We start from the raw sequence: 6,165 nt of genomic DNA on the forward strand, positions 1-6,165 counted from the left end.
ATACATACATATGCTCTATAAAGTATGTTTATATACTCTATACTCTATGTGCTATATCTGTGTGTATATATGTATATACACACATACTCTTTAGAAAATTATACTCTATATGCTATATCTGTGTGCCTATATATGTATATACACACATACTCTGAAGAAAGTATATGTTATATACATATATATTCTAGTACTATTTATGTATACACACATACTTTATAAAGTATATACTCTATACATATCTACTTGAATATGCTATTTATATGTATGTACATATACATACATGCACTCTATAAAGTATATTTTCTACATATATACTCTATACTCTATATATATGCTTTATGTATATATATATATACTCTATATATGGTTATGCTCTATAATCTCCACGTTTGTGATTTAGTGACATTGCCCTTCTTGTGGGACAAACTCTTTCTGTTGGCTCCAAGCATTTTCTTGGGTTGTCCCCCAAGCTTGTAATACTCTTTCCCCCTTTTACAGGAGTCTTTCCCAATCCTTCTTATGTCTAGTGCCATCCCTCAGGTAATCATTTCCTCTTTATTCTGGATACAACCAGCTATGTACATTTTTGGATGTCTCCCCATTGAGATTGTGAGCTCCTTGAGTGCAAGAGCTATCTTTTGTTTCTTTTTGCATCCCTAGTGCTTAGCACAGGGTCTACCACATAGTAGGTGCTTTATTGATTGGGTGATTAATAAAAAGGCAAATTTGAATTGCAAAACATGTTTACTCCAACTCCAGCATCTTTTCCAGGACATTATGATACTTTTCAGGGTACCAGAGCACACTTATTCATTGAAGTTCTAAAGGGAGGGACAAGGACAAATAGGTGGTGGGCACTTTCAGCTCAACATAAGAGACCCTGTAGTTTGATAATTATAGCTGCCCCCAATCAGATAGGCAGCTTCCCCAAATTCAGGGATATAAGAGACCTGAGAGACCAGCGAGTCCAGATCTGGAACAGAGGCCCAGATCCTCGCAGAGACAAAAGCTCTCCATGACAAGGGATGGCCTCCCTAGCTGGAGGTATTGTGGAGATGTGCTAGACAGGAGGCTGGACTAGGACTCTGCCAGAGATCTAAAATTCCCAGTCATCCTGAGTCATTCCTAAGGGAAGCAATGGGCTGACGGTCCTTTGTCTCAGCTCACCCTCCAAGCCTCTCTGCTGCTCTCTCCCTGTGGCCTTCTCTTGGAAGAACCACTGTGACTGCCAATGTTATGGGAAGGGAAGCAGAACTCACCAGCAGGAGAATAAACTAAAGAAAAAGGACCATGATGGAGGAAACAAGCCCTGGTGGCGGCCCTCTGAGACTATAGATTTTCCTCTGGACCAAAGACCTTTTGGAGGGGAAGGTAGAAAGAAGGCAGCAGATAGCGTGGGAGGATTCAGGCCGCCCCCCAAGAAGGTCAGATTTATGGATGAGCAGAGGCTCAGGCAGCTGCGTGCAGGAGGGGATCTGGATCCTCCCCTTGCTCCAAGCCATCCACAGGGAGGGGCAGTCCCGAGGCTTCTTCTTACCCTCTAGCCTCCTCTCTGAAATGCCTCTGACCATCACCCCTCCCTCTGGTTCTCAGGACCCCAGGCCTCTAATCCCGAGGTGGATGGAGGCCAGGCCCAAGGTCACAGAGGCCTGAATCCAAGTTCCTAGCTGTGTGTGACCCTGGCAAATCACTGCACTCTCTCTGCCTGACTGCAAAATGGAGAGACTACAGCCCCGACCTTTCTGGTTGCTGGGAGGATCACAGTTTGTAAAGCCTGACACACAATAGATGCTCCTGGTCCCTGCCTTCCCAGAGATTTGCAGGTGGTCGCCCTGGTCCTGTGCCTCTAGTAGTAGTAGTCATCACTGTGCCTTTGTGGCTCGGAGCCCAAGAACAGAGGGTGATGGGAAAACTCCCAAGAAAGAAAGCAAGAGGACCAGCATCCTACCAGATATGATCCTGGACAAAGGCTGGGGAGCCAAGACGGCAAAGAGAACATCACTGTCACTGGTTCCATCAATTCAGGGAAATCTGCTCAAAAGACAGAGAAGGAATACCCAGAGGTAAGCCCCCTGTGAGGCCCTGGAGTCTTAAATTCTGGAGGGGTCTCTGGACAGGAGCCTGTGAGGCCTGGAGTCTCCAACTCTGGGTCTCTGGACAGGATAGCCTTGGCTAGGCCTTCTAGGGTGACTGAAGTCAATTGGTGACAATTGGCATGTTTGGGTGTTTTGGAATTTAGATTCTGTCCAAATTCAATGGGTATGGCCCAGTTCCAGCCAGCCCTCACCGAGAGAAATGAGACAAATGATCAGAAAGTACCGATAGATAGTCCCTTGGGAGATCAATTACATAATTGGAACGAACTGCCAAAATATAAAGGAAAAAGCAAGAAAAAGAGATAAGGTATTGTTGTTTTGTCTGGGGTGACAAAGATATTGGTAGAGGCACTATTGAAGACTGGGATGCCAAAGACTAAATTTGTACCTGAAAGAGAAGGAAAGGATTTAATTCCATCAGCCCCTCCAAGGGCCCTCGGGCGGAGAGAACTTCTGTCTATTTTGAATTCTCTCTTCTTACAAGAAGAGAGGGGACTAATTAGAGGTGCAGCTATGAAGGAGTGGGACAGGAGAAACCCTCCAGCTGCAGGAGTAGTTCAGCTGACCAGAAATACGGTTAGCAGATCCCAATTGGGATCATAATCACCCTATACATGGGGGAAGTCTATGGGATCGAGAGAGTGAAGATGGTGGCTTCTTTCCTTTCCCTCCCCCGTGTCCTGACTGCAGCAGGGCCATGTGGGACCTGGGAAAGAAACTGCTATTTAGTGAAATTCATTATTTTAAATATGATGGCAAAAGTTGTTTTATATTATTGGGAATTTAAAGCCGTATTTGGGATTGTAAGTTAACATATAGGTTATTAAAACAAAATGCCGGTAGTTTACCTTAGGGGAGGTTGGGGTTGTATCTCCCTGCTTAGATGGTGTGTTGTTTTCTAGAGGTATTGGGTAATTTCTACTTTAAGGCATAATTGGGTTATGCCTTAAAAAATGTGTCATCTCTGTTGGGCATGTATAAGTTTTATGAAATTTGGTTCAGTAATTCGTGAACCTTGAAGTTTAAAGTTTAAAGAATTTTTTTTTCTTTGACTTAAAGACAAGGGACCAGAAAGGTGGATTTGCAAAAAAAAAAAATCAATAGTTTAAATGGAGCATCTAGTATTGGTTTGGGAGTGTTAACATATGTCAGAGAAGGTTTAAACAAATAAGCTTTGGAAGGAAAGAGAGAGATGGGACAGGAAGAGAGGGTGTGAGAGAAAAGAGAGAGGAAAATAGCTCTCCAGAAATGGGGAAGAAAAAGGCACAGTTCCCTAGAGAATCTGCCATTTGCCATGGGAAAAGGAGAAATATCCCATGAGTTTGGGGCCTGTCTTGAGCTGGCAGATTGGATCCTGGGGAAATGGCACCCTAAAAAATTAGCTGTGATGAGTTAGGGTCGGGAAGCATGGTGGAGTGGGGGAAGGGTGGCCACGTGGAGAGGGACCTTGTCAGGTGATCTAATCCCCCTTCCCCATTAAGGACGGTGGCTTTTTAACAACTGCAACACCTTGCTGGTTCGGATATCAATTGCTTCTACTGTTTCAAGGAAGAGCCTACAATTATATCGAGTTAATAACTGAATGTTTTATTTTTATTTTTCAAGTCTATAGCTGCTCTCAGAAGTTTGTTGGAATTGTATGTTATCGGAAAGCAATTTATTTCTACTGAGATCCCATCTGTCTAAAGCAAATTATTTAATGTTTATTTACGTGCATGATAGTCTCCTTGTTTAAGGATGATGATAAAAAAAAATCTAGAGCAGGATTTAATCTGATCTGATAATTTGATAGGGCTATTTCCAAAACTTTAATTCTTTTTTTTTAGAATGAAGAGAGTATTAATGTTTAATACGAAAGGTCTAAAAGGTTTTTTTGTAGAAACGGTATGGACAACATGCGGTTTAGAATTTTTTTCTTTGTATTTAGAGTATTTTTAAGGCAAAATGATCTGTCCAATGTTAAACTTAGAATTCTCTTCTTAGATAAGAAAGATAATCTATATAAGCTGTGAATTTTCTAGGATGAACTCTTTACTGTGATTCTTGAGAACTAGATTCATCTGAAGCCCTTGATTAATGATAATTGCTGTAGAATATACAATCTTTTGGGACTGCAGCTAATATTTACTGGGAGTTTTAAATTCAGGTGTGACTGCATAGGTCATAAGGTGGAATGGTTAAAACTTAAGGACACTTATCTGAAGTAAAACTGCCTTAAATAGATATTTTAATTTACAACCCAGACTTTGGTTGCTGCTATTAATCTTTTAACATTTTTACTTCCTGTGGCTAGAGTTTCTTTATCTAAAGGCTTACTTCGCCCAAGTACTTGGGGCCACTCTCACTTTGCCTTTTGTTCTTTGAGAAAAAGCTAGGACCCTGATTAGGCTAAGGTTTAGGCCTAGATCCTTTTATACTGTATGTCGCAGGGTTACCTCTGGAACCCCAATCCTAGGCCCCTGACTTACTTATCAAAGATCTATATTGTCGTCAGACGCGGTTTTCATGTTTTGCGTGATCATGGAGGGCTATATGGAAAAAGAACTTTTGACTTCCAAACAATTCCCCATTAAATACGCAGAGAAAATGAAATGAAGGGGAATTCACTCCAGGTGAAGGGAAGGAGGCTTATAGTGTTATGCCACAGTTCTCTTTAACTGTCCTGACTCAGTTTCCTTGTACAAGTTTCCCTTGTCTCAGTCTCCCTAATTACTCCCTAAGCTGTAAATCTCTCTCTGGTCCATGAAGGCTGAGGACCAATTAGTTTAAGGTTATAAATTGTTAGCCCAAGCAAGATAAACAAGAGAGTAGACAACCTGATTATCTTCTGTCCTCAAGAATTTATTATATCCCTCTAAAATATTCCAAGATATTTCACTGACTTCTTTATCTCTGGGTATTCAGACATCCTGTCTCTGGGTTTTTTTTCAGTTTATGGCCTTTTCCAGCTGGACAGGGGCTTTCCCACTCTTTCCCTTTTCTTTGTCTCCAAAAGATATATAAAGGTTAGAGATTCTCCCATTCAGCACTGGATAATTTGAGACGAGAGTCCTGTCCAGTCAATCTTACGCTCCCATTAATAAAATATTAAAAACTCTCTAATCTCTCTCCTCCTCAGTTTCTCCAGCATTACAATAGGATCAGCTGCCCATGTTGCATTGCTGATCCTTTGCTCCTGACTAGTGGCTTTCCTTTCTAAAGTATTAGATCCGGTAGCCAAAGGATGGCTGACTTGTGTACAAGCAGTAGCTGCTACCATTCTCTTGGTAGAAAAGAGTAGGAAGCCCACCTTTGGTAAGAACAATATTAAATCAGAGGGCTGGGAGATGGATCATAGATTCCAGAATGTTGATAATCTTAATCCTGCCTCCTGTCCCCTGGAACAGAACCACCCCTGCAGAGGAATATTGTTTAGAGTATTTTTTTAGAGTAGTAGTAACTCTAAACAATATTTAGAGTTAATTGATTTTCAAAAGAAAGTAAGAGGATTTACAAGAATCCCCGATGCCTGGAGGAGTAAATTGGTTTATAGATGGATCTTCAAGAGTGGTAGATGGGAAATTCTTTTGAGTCAAGGGGAAATAGATTAGCAGATGAGGAGGCCAAGGGAGCTGGAGACCAGGAGATTTCTCATATGATGGCTCTGATACCTGTACTTCCTCCTAGTCTGCCCTCTCCCAGTTTTACCTAGAAGGAAAAAGAGAAGGCCTCGACTCTCGGAACAGTTGGGAACTCGGAATAATGATGGCTCTTACCTGATGGCAGAGAGGTACTGATCAAAGCAAGTATGAGGCAGGTCCTTCAGCAACTGCACCAGGGCAGCCTCTGGGATGTCCAAAACCTGTGTGATGCTTTGCTGACAAGGTATGTTTCCCCTGGCCTATATACTATGGCCCGACAATTGCTGAACGGCTCTCTCGTTTGTCGAAGGACTAACAAGGCCGCTCAACGCCAGATCCCAAAAGGGGGACGAGCTCCGGGAATCAGACCATTCTAAAGCATCCAGGTGGACTTCACTGAGCTGCCACCAGTGGGTCACCTCAAATACTTGCTGGTCATAGTGGACCAT

Source organism: Antechinus flavipes, chromosome 1 (genome assembly GCF_016432865.1).
Source record: "Antechinus flavipes isolate AdamAnt ecotype Samford, QLD, Australia chromosome 1, AdamAnt_v2, whole genome shotgun sequence".
NCBI classification, from domain to species: Eukaryota; Metazoa; Chordata; class Mammalia; order Dasyuromorphia; family Dasyuridae; genus Antechinus; species Antechinus flavipes.